Source organism: Diadema antillarum, unplaced genomic scaffold (assembly GCF_040938485.1).
Source record: "Diadema antillarum isolate AM-2024a unplaced genomic scaffold, OU_Dant_1.0 seq00000464_RagTag, whole genome shotgun sequence".
Classification (NCBI taxonomy): Eukaryota; Metazoa; Echinodermata; class Echinoidea; order Diadematoida; family Diadematidae; genus Diadema; species Diadema antillarum.
This window is the reverse complement of record NW_027271435.1, coordinates 98,799-110,678: the sequence shown is the minus strand read 5'-3', so window position 1 is coordinate 110,678 and position 11,880 is coordinate 98,799. Positions and strand designations below refer to the sequence as shown.

At 38.9% G+C, this 11,880-nt stretch overlaps 1 protein-coding gene across 1 annotated transcript in view; it reads left to right on the top strand.

Moving 5' to 3' along the window:
• LOC139733249 (kalirin-like) overlaps nucleotides 1–11,880 on the top strand; it is a gene marked incomplete at its 3' end in the record, with an annotated part of 136,719 nt that overhangs the window by 27,623 nt on the left and 97,216 nt on the right. The gene's annotated exons all lie outside the window — the stretch shown is intronic.

Genomic DNA, 11,880 nt, shown 5'->3' with positions numbered 1-11,880 from the left:
TATAGATTACATCCGCTGACTGTTTTTTCCCATTTTGTGTTATCTCTCTTCTAATGATATTGGAAATCTGCTTTATACTCTAGTAAACATTTTGATGACCCTTTGGGTATCCCCTGATGATTGGTCAGCGTAATCACGGCAGATGGACGTGGTCTGGGCAGTCTATGCGGTCGGTTACATTATTGGGTCCGTCCCAGATGGAGTGTTTTGCATGCATGCAAATTGTGTGTGTGTGTGTGTGTGTGTGTGTGTGTATGTGTGTGTGTGTCCATAATATACAGCAGGGACCAATCGGGACACCTCTGTGTGTAGCAGCAGAATGCAAATTAGCAAATGGGACAATGTGTGCATTTGCATATGATCTGCCACACACTTGTACACATGTACCTCACCCCATGTAAACGTGCCCGAACACACAAATGTTTATAGCTTCATAATCCCCATACTACTTTATTTTCATCCTAGTGAATCTTGTGCAAAGCAAAGGTGTAGTAGGGCTATGGGAGGCACACCAACGTACCCTGTCTGAGGGCTGATTTGCAGAAATGAAAGTGATTTAAACTGGGTTATGCATGTAGGCCCATCTTCGGGTGATACAGTTCTGCTCAGATGGAATGTGCTAGTCTCCTTCTCCGGACTTGTCTCTTTTTACTCTCTCTATCTTTTGCTGTTGTTCCCCATATTGGATGGGAGCTGGTAATCATGGCTGACGTGAATGAGACAGCATGCAAATCCATTTGAGGGATTTATTGAGTTTGCATAAACCAATTGACGCTGATGTTAGAGGGCTGACCTTTCGGAGTTAATCTCTTTTGTGTGAAACTGGAAATTTCACATATGAATGGGATAAGTGGGTTTGTATACCCAGCACCAACCTGGCTGTGATCACTGGTGACATGGTACTGACACTTGCCCCATGGAGAAAGTAAATATTTCTTTTTGAAATTCTGAAATAGGCTTTTTTTATGTCAAAGTTGAAAGTTTCCTATTGGGTTCTTGTCAACTCCTCGGAAAAATTACAAGGGGAATTTATTTCATAGATTTAAACAATGACTTTCTCACAGGGTATTTTACTAAATATATCTAGATCCCAACCATCTTGTTATACGATTGTGTACCAGTGTTCCACCGGAAATTGACTAAACTTTTGTCTTTAATTATCAAATGTTAATATTTCTGTGTCATGACAATCACACCTGTAAATCCCCCCAAAATGCAAACAACAACAACAGCAACAACGACAACAGCAACAACAACAGCAACAACAACAACAACATCAACAACCACACAACACGCAGATGTCTGGATACTGATGAACTGTGTAAGTTCTTTGGAGTGGCGTACTGGTAATTGATTTCCATACGCCTCACCTCAAATGGAAAACAAATCCGATGTCCAGATTTTGCTCGTATCGTGCATTTGCTTGTCTTGTCGACTTTACTTACACCTGCAATACATGACGTATCTTTTGTTATATGATCATGGAACCAATGCATCTTGGCATGAGTATATCATTTCCCTCCTTCTGGTGATTGTCTTGAAGTATACCTGCATCTAAAAGCTAAAACGTGAGAAGTAGCTCCTCTTTCACACCATGGAGTTTTGTTTCTACCCCCATGTTCACACCAAGGAATGCTTTGTAAGCACAGACTTGTGGCTCTACTGGCAGAATGTGCATTAAAGGAAACCAAAACCCAAAGAGAAATGTGGATTGAGTGAAAGCAGCAACATGAATTAGTAAAACACATCAGTGAAAGTTTGAGGAATATCGGACAATTGATGCAAAAGTAATGAATTTTTAAAGTTTTTGTGTTGGAACCGCTGGATGAGGAGACTACTAGAGGTTATGATGTCATCTGTGGACAACAATATATAGATATATTAAGAGAATTCCACAAATATTCATTTTTCATGAAAATTTCACATTCCATCAACTTGATACTGACATATGTTAAGGGCAGCAATTATTCCCCCTGCTTTCTGAAAGCAGTTAGTCATGTGCTCTTTCATTATGCTAGAAAAGTGAATTTTTGTGGAATTCCCTTTATATTTTCTTTATATTGTTGTCCACATATGACATCATAACCTCCAGTAGTGTGCACATCCAGCAGTTCCAACACCAAAGCTTTAAAAATTCATAACTTTTGCATCAATTGTCCTATTTTCGTCAAACTTTTTCACTGATGTGTTCTACTAATGTTGCTGCTTTCACTCAATCCACATTCCTCTTTGGGTTTTGGTTTCCTTTAATTTCCCTGCTAGTAGAAAGGCTCTGACATATACAGCTTGAATCAGCCGTGTATGCCTTAGCTTTAGGCTCCAGTAATTAGCACGGCAGTCATAGCCATCGTAGATCGATCTGCCGTCCGCTGCCCCATCGGTCCGCACACCATGTTGTCCGGGAGGCGTGTCCCGAGGCTAGTGTTGTAGCTGGGAACGTCTACTCCCAGGCTTTGCGGCAATGAAATCCTGTCGGTTTGTTTATCGCCTGCAAAGACGCGATCAGTCAATCAGTGGAGATTCCCCCCAGTCCCCATCATGGCGAGGGCTTGCCATACCTACCTGGTATCTTTTTCGTCATGTCTCTTGCTTTCCCATCTCTTTTTCTCTCTCGCTAACTCTTACTCTAACTCTTCCTGCGGCCTGCCCCACCCCCTTCCTTGAAGTGATAGTCTAGCTTCCAGACTGTAAGATAAAAGTCACGTTCACTCAGAAGAAGATATTGATGGTACAGTTAGCTACTCATCTATGATAAGGTATGGTATTACCCCCTAAACTATGACATGTGTCCACACGACACCTAGTCTTAAAGATCGATCTTTTTAGCAAGAGCCCTACTTATTGATAAAACCATAGAACCAGAAGAAATATCTATTCACAAAACTAGCAATAAACCTGATCAAGATGCATAATCGTCGGTTGAGAATGAGAAGGGCGTTAAGTAGTCTCGAACACTATGGGTTTAGTGGCAACTTAACGCCTTCTCATTCTCACACGACGCATTGATACATCAGTGTACAATGTACGCACTCTTTCGGTTGACCCGGAAGCTGAGGGAGAATAGCGTTCATTGGAGATGTCATGCTAACTCTCGAGTTCATTGATTATCGTGTCCTTATGATGCTAAACTATGAATGCGGACCCCGCATGGCCCGCATAGAGGGTAAACCCTGAGAAATCTTGTGGTTTTAATATTCGAGTAATCTTTGAGATAGCTAACTTTCACATGCATCGCTACAGTACCAGACTGTGAGCTAATCATCAAAGTTTAAAACATTAAATTTAGGAACCTCATGTAAATGTAACATTTGTTGTGTATCCTCCTCCATCCGAGCTAGTTTGGAAGAAGTATGCCAATTGGTTGGGGGGGGGGGGGGATATGCTGGGGAAACCATATTCATCTGATCTGGCACAAGACTTATGTTATCTCTAGCTCTTTGTAGAATGTGTATGAGAATGACACCCATTAAAGATAAAAAGATATGGTATACAAATTTTTTGGCACATCCCATTCACACACAAAATGGTTTCCCCCAAAATCAAGACATACTGATTCCTGTGTCATGATACAGATCATGATAGTCAGTAATTTTTTTTTTTCTACATATAAGAATCATAGGTTCTCAATTTACTGTAAAACATGATATATTCGCGGCAAGAAATTTTCGCGAATTGGAGCCGACGGCCTTTTTCGTGGCATGAAATTTTCACGAAATGCCACTGGCGTTCAATGCATATAGTGTAGACAAGACATTTCACATGCATTTTAATTTCACGAAATCTTGGCGCTCGCGAAATTCGCGAAATTAAAATGCACCTGAATATTCCTCGTTTTACAGTATAGCATTACAAAAATGGATTTATAGGCCTATTGTTATGATGCTTTCTTGATACTGTGTGTGCCACATTTGCATCCCCTGATTCAGCAGTTTGCCAACTCTGCGCATATTGCTCAAAAGTGCAACTGTACATAAGCAAATCAATACATTGCAAAATGTGACAGTACAGTATGAAGCATCATAGCCGTAGCTTTGTGATAAAATTGACATCAAAGCAAATTTGTAGTTTTCCCTACAACCTTGCAGTACTGCATTTCTAGAATAAACACTTTGGTAGCAAGTTGCATTGCTTTGAAAAGCAGAATGTATTTCGAAATCGAGGATGCTTTGCGGTCTCGGAATAATGTGGCACACAGAAAGTTAATCCACAATGTGCACATTGACCTGTAGATTTTGCCATCTACTGGCAAATTTTATAGCAATTCTAACCACACTCCAAACACTTTGCCACAGTGGAATAGCTGAATCAAATGGATTTTCACTCAATAATGATAATGTTGGCTTGTGTCTGACACTCTAAAGGTTGATAATGCTCATGTATACATTCACCAAATTGTACATTTGTTCTGATAGCAATGGGGGGGGGGGGGGGGGGGGGCTTCATCTTTCTGTGATAATGGGGGGGGGGGAGGGGTAGGGTGGGGATAATCACATGGACGCAACATAGAATTCTGTAGTATCCCTTCCTACAGCGGAGTGGTAGCCTCAAGGCATGCTATATTAGCATTCCATGTTTCAGTAAATTTTCTCGGAAGGGTGTCTGAGGCATTCATGTTAAAGATTTATCTGTGCTTCCATGCAACACATAGGTGTGTGGATCAATCATTCCGTTTGTTTGTCCGTATGTCCCAGGTCATGTTAGCATGGCTGATGACACACCTGAGGTGGATTTTCTTGCCGTGAGGTTCAGGTATGCTCCATGAGGTGTAAATGAATTTCACAGATTTTGGGCAAAATCTGCATAGTCAAAGGTCAAAGGTCACTTAATTTTGGCCAAAATTGTAATTGACACTCACTAGCGGTAACTTCAGCTAGGAATGTCCAATGGTGGTGTTATTTGTTTAGAAGCAAAAACATCCCCCTTCCCCCCAAAAAAAACAAAACAACAACAACCAAAACCCAAACAAACAAACAAACAAACAAACAAACAAACAAACAAACAAACAACACAACAAGCATGCACAATTATTCAGATAAAACTAGATTGGTGAATATTAGAGGAAAAAGGTTTGTACAACACACTGAGTTTTGCCCCTCCCCCCCCCCCCCCAAGAAAAAAGGGGACATTTCAGCTATCACTCTATATAGTCTCAGTATAAAAGAGAGGTCATTCTTGTGGGTGATTGTACACTTCAGTTGCATATGTATATCACACAAGAAGCCAGAACCTCTCCAGTAGACTGTGCACTGCAGATAATTGCTTTTAAGACTTGTGAATGTGATATATTGTTCCATACCCCCCTCCCCCCCAGTGTATGAATAAGGCCTGTAAACCTTGAGGTTTGTGCCCCATTTATACCACTGGCATACATGGTTTTGAATTCACCCATTACCTGTGATTTAACCTGATGGGTCATATTCCTATGCTCTTTCAGTTTGATTGACAGTCATATGCGGAGCAGGTTTATTTAAAGGGCTGTAGCCAGATGTACAAGTCCATCCTGCTGAATTTTTGTCAGATGTTTACCCTTACAGTTATAGAAGGCCTAATTAGTGTTACAGGTCACAGACAGTATTGGTGTTGAGGTCATTGACCTAGCACTGTAAATGCCTATATTGTCACTAGCCTGATGCTTATTATGGTTTCGATAATCATCTTTTGTAGCCAAGCATGAATGAACTGAAATGATTCGCCAGTGTATGAGAGTTCGACACTAGACTAATGGATTGAAGTACATTCTGAGCTCGTCAAACACCAGCCATATTTTGGTTTGTTTCCTCTTTATGCAACTGTACCAGGTAATTTCCTTGATGATAGACCTTATCAATCATGTTTATCAAGATTACGTGGGTGGTTTACATGTATGTTTGGTTGTCGTGCAACCATCTGCATAATTCAGCATTTTCCAATTTATCACTTTTGATGTGAATGTGCCCCAAAGGATAGAAATTGTCTTTTTTTCCAAATGCAAGACATGAGCTGAAACAGAATGTTAGTCCACCAAATATGCACAAAGGGGAAATTATAGTACAGATAATGTAGCAAATACAAAAGCATTTTTAGAATGGATTTCTGCGGTAACAAAATAAAATAGTGTGATTTTATTGATAGAATTAATTTGTTGTTGAAAGTATACTAGCACACATCTGAAAAAAAATGCAGATACAGAAGACATTTTGGGGTAATGAAGCACCAATAATGCTGCATTTTTCTTGTTGTTGTTGTTGTTGATAGATATGCAGGAAGGTGACTTGGTGAGAGACTAGCATAATCTAAGTAACACATGGAGAATCGTATAGACTCAAATAGTTAGCCACAGAACATGGCACATTGCTCAGCTGAAAGGAAGGGAGGGACAAACGAACTAATACAGTAAATGCCCTCACAGTGGTACATTCTACCTTGTCGCCAAGGAGATCTCTGCATCCAAGCATGACATTGGGACAGAACTCAGACAGGAAGAGTGAGGGGGAGAAAAGGTTGGATAGAGGCAAGTTTAAAGGGATGGTGGTATTGGTTAAGGTGGGGATATAGCTTTATAGTTTTTGTGAGACACTTAGAAACCACTCTGTGAAATGTTCAAGAGCATGCAATTCTAAGAGGAATTCAAAGTTTACTTGATGAAAACCGGTTTTGAAATGGCTGATTTTTCCACTACAGTGATTTTTGTTGGGTCGTGTTTGAGTTTCCAAAGGTGAATGAATGGTAACTTAAATTAAATGAAGAAATAAACAAATCTCAAAATGCTACCCAAAGTTTGTTCTAAACAACCTTTCTTTGCGGCGAGTAAAGAAAAATCTGAGTGCAATCCTATGAATATATGCCTGCAATGGAACATTTGAGGCCATGAAAGGTTAAGAGTGAGAAAAAAAAAGTTGTGAACGAGAAGGATATGCTCCCATGCCAGTTTGATGAATTGCCTTTTGGACTTTTATTGTCATTGATTGCAAAGGACTGGTGACTGGCAACCTTGATGGGTGTAGCATTGGGGATGTATGAACGCCACAGGTAGCATCTCTTCTGCTCCTCTTCATTTCTTTTTCTTTTTTAGATTCCCTCCTCTCCCCCCACCCCCCTTTCATCAATGGAAGAGCTTTCGAAGAACTTAACAAAGTGATGCACAGTATATCTTTTCCATTGTTGGAATATCACAGCCATTTATTTCATATACTCTTTAATATATTTTTCTATTGCTATTTTTGTTCCGGGGGGGGGGGGGGGGGCATTGAGGGAGGTGGTTAGAGTTATTGAGGGGTTTGATTATTCCCAAAACTATATAATCCAAGTTTTTGTCACACTTTTGTTGGTGCCATCCGATCCAGGAAGCCTGCAGGGGTGAATCAGTGTCCTTTTTTCCCTTTGAACTGGGCATTCTTTTCTCAATCGTTACTGCTCTGATTACTTTAAATCAGTAACCTCTTTGTCATAACAGAGTGATGTATCGGATATTTTCTTATGGAGGCAAACATGGTTTGTGTGCTGGTATCATCCATTGTCTATGGTGCAGTAGTTAAGCCCTGTTAAATGGTGTGATGGATTCTGAACCAATTGTTACTTGATGACCGACTTCCGCTGATACAATCTTTCAGACCTTTTGAATGCTTCTCTAGGGGGCATGCACTCCATATGGAATTGTACGAACATCCATCTTTTATAATTTGTCAATAAGATGTGAATACCTGTTCGAGATATGATTGGATGAAAAGGGGGGAGGGGTAATCAATGGTAATGCAGTATGAACATTCAAAATGAATTAAACAATGATGCCACACGTTTTCAAAATTGTAGGCATTCACATTTAGGACAACTGCAGTCACAAAGTCAGTCGTGATTGTGTAGTGATGCCATTACTGGTGAAGGAGAAATGTAAAAGCGCCCCCTATTGGTCTTTGTTATCATCCTCAAAGGGGCATGAAAACATCTGCTTGATTAATGTGCCAGGAAATGGTGTTTTACATATAAAAGATTGAACCACATTTAGGACAACTTATTATGCATTCTTTATATTTAAAGACATTGCTAAATATGATCTTGAATAACAACCATAAGACATTATCTTGGTTCATTACTGCTGTGTCTAATTCCATTTGGTTTTCTGTTACCTGTCATTAACATACCTTTACCATTAAAGTGGAATTAGCTTCAGATATAAACATACATAATGTTTGAGTAAATGTGGTAATATTATTAGAATACTTCAGTGAGAGAGTCACAACTCGAGCAAATAAAAGATCCCACTTCATTTATCATAAAGAGGTAACCCTCTGAAGTGGACCCACTTCACATTGAACTGGACCCTATGGAAGACCAGCAAGTGCAGCTGAATATGGGCTATCCAGCCATCTTCTCAGATGGAAAATGAAACAAACAAACAAGCAAACAGATTAAAGGGTGTGTATAGTTCTGGTTGAGGTGAGGATTTAGCTTTTAACGATTTGCGAGATATTCAGAAACCACTCTATGAGATGTCAAAGAGCATGCAATTCTAGGGGGTATCAAAAGTTTATTTGATGAAAATCGGCTTTGAAATGGCTGAGATATCCAAAAACAAGGTGAAACAAAGAGATCCTAATAAAAGGTGTGGCCTGTCGCCTTTTATTATTATCACTTTTTTGGATATCTCAGCCATTTGAAAGCCAATTTTCATCAAATAAACGTTGAATCCTTCTTAAAATTACATGCTCTTTCATATTTCATAAGAGGTTTCTCATTATCTCACTTAGGAATGTTCAAAACATGAATCCCCACCTCAACCAGTACTGTACAGTCCCTTTAACAAACAAAAGTTCAAGGAGAATTGGGCAATTCTGAATCTACATGTAGGCTCTGATATGTTTGAGTTAAATTCTCCTTTACTTGATACTTTTTTGATCCCCCTTCCCCAATATGAACTGATGATGAAAAAAAAAAATGTACGTAAAAAACGAAATGACAGACAGTATAGTAGAAGGTGATATGATTTGAAAGACAAAGGAAAGAGTCTCTTTTGATCTTGGATGATGAAGTACTTCTAAGAGCACTTCGCACATTTGATACCATGCCCTGAGCGAAATTCAATACCCCTTTAGGCCAGAGTGCATCCAGCCCCTGGTTGGGGGGGGGGGGGGGGGGAAGGGGGATTGTCAATGGACTTCAAGAGGGGCGGATAGTAGTAGTGGGGGGCTCAATCGACTGTGGCCATGTTTTCTTTCCAATAGCCAGCCGGGTATCTTTGCCTCCTATTGAATCTTCATCCCTGCGCCATACCAGATGACATGTCACGCTTCCTCGCTTGAGCGCATGTATTCTGTTTTTTGGCACATGTGTGCTGAGAGATGGAATATTATGGCATGGATGGGGGGGGGGGGGGGAGACAGTGAAACAAAGAAAGAGAGGGAGAGAGTAAGGGACAAAGACACAGTGAGAGAGAGATAGGGAGAGACTGCTGGTGAAGGGCAGACAAAGACAGACAGATGGATTGAGAAATAAGGGAGAAAAAAGAAGAGAGATGAGGCAACGGAAGGAAAGAGATGGGGAAAAATTATAGAATATAGAGAAAAACAGAGATGCTTGGATAATTGTTCTTGTGAAATATCTGCAAGCTAAGCCAAACATAAATTCGACCCACAGACATAACCCTAACCATAATCCTAATCCTCACATCAAAAGTTACGTTCACAGGCAGTTGCCAAACTTGAAGTTTAGGTCGAAAACTTAACTTTCGATGATTAGCTCCCCTCATGAACTAAACCTTAAGTTACAACTTACGAGCGAATCCCAATCTATGATTATACCAAAAGTGCAGAGTCTTTGCTAGATGACCTTTATACCCATACAGAATAACGCAGCTGGAGGTTGACCCAGATGTAAGCGAGAAGCAAGGTTCGTGCTAACTCACAAGCTCATTGATTATTGTAATTGCAATCGTGTTTGTAATTCAGCATTCAAATTACTAAAGCACTCATGGTACGTGTGAAGACAATTATAGTAGGGCTAGGATATCACCAGAGAGCATTTAGAGTCATGCCCCCTGTTCAGACACAAGCCAGTTTATACCAAAGCGTGATAAAAGAAACGATGTATCAAGAATCATAATTTCGCTGACTGACCGTTCAGACACTAATTTCGACCGTTCCGGAGAATGTCGTATAAATGTGCAGTTTCCCACTGCCCATGCAGTTATGGTCATGAGCGACAGCTATGGGGTCACCTTTCGTGCGTGCTGCCCAGTTATACCATTCTATTGTCGCCATATGTTTGGATGCACAATGGACACGATGGAATGCTGATTCATTATCGAGTTCTAGCTTGAAACGATGCTCTGACTGTTGTTTCCTTATACGTCATTTTGTTATGTCATTTCGTTAAATGTATTCAAACGTACAACACCATTGTAAATTCATCGTATAGCTATACCATTTTGGTAAAGCTATTCCGGTCTAGTATAAATATATATGTATATATATTATATATATATGTGACCTGCTACAGCAAAACCCAACACTTCAAGGCAAAAATCAAATTTGCATTTTTGACATTACTGGATAAAGTGAAAAATTTCCTTTAAAATGATACCTCATTTATATGAATTGATGAAAAAATAGCAAAGTTATGGTTGTTTTTCATAATTCATAAAGCGAAAGTCAGTTTCGAGATAATGGCATTTAAAGTTTGACTTGAAATTCAACTTTCACTCATAAGTCAAGCATACATTCACTCCATAGCAACGGGCATTTCTAGATTAGCTACTAACTTGAAATTACACACACCCAATGGACACTCATTTGGCAACCGATTTTGAGAAATTCAGAGAATTTCATATATTTTTATTCAAGATATTGATATCCAAAAAACAATAAAAATAAAGGGAGAAATAAAAAAAATGCTTTCAATTTCCGACACCATACAAATAACTTATAACATGCAATCATCCAAGCTGTGTGTGCAAAACGACGCATATTTCAAAAGTCAAAAGTCAAATGAATCGTACAAGATCCAAATATAATATAATAACAAAATATGAATTCATAGGTTCAATAAAAACAATAGAAACAATAAAAAACAATAAAAAACATACAAATTGTGGTAATAATTGAACACAATTTACCTGATAGTTGTATTTAACATTAAAGCTTCACAAATGTTACTGTATCATCAGGACCTTGTGTGAACTTTCTATGATCAGCACACGTATCAATATGAACATTCAATGTAAAAACAAAAGTAACATACATGTAGTCTCAGTGCAAGGAAATCTGACTATGCTATACTATTATACTATAAGAAGCCGTCATTGGGAAATACAATGTGTACTAGACTTGTAATATGCAACAATCCTGTGCTTTTTTTCCAGCTACCAAAAAAAAACCAACAACAACCCACCTAATAAATGTATAACGTCTAATGTGATTAAAAAGGTATATGAACACACATGTAACACATTTAAAGAAGATAATCCTAACAAAAATTTCTCAAGAATGTATGATGCAAGTAGACATAAAAATTGTTAATAATAATACAAGTATCCATAACTCGTAGCCGTAATCAACAAACAAGCTTCAAATATTTTGCTGCATTATCATGATCAATACCTTAAATCCTATAGGCAAATGTATCAATACAAACATTTATGTAAAATTGGTAGTCTCAGTACAAGGAAATATGAATGTACTTCCTATAACCACAAAGCTAATGGTATGAAATCCGATGTGCACTTGACATGTAAAAAATGCAACATTATTTTCCCCAGCCTTTTCTACACATGACTGTCATATACGTCCAGTCATCTAAGAAACACATTGTACATGTGATGTGTTTAAAGGGGATGGTCACAATAGCAGTTAAGAAGAATGAAGCATGCAATAACATATACAGACACAAATTTGTGGATATCGAAATAAA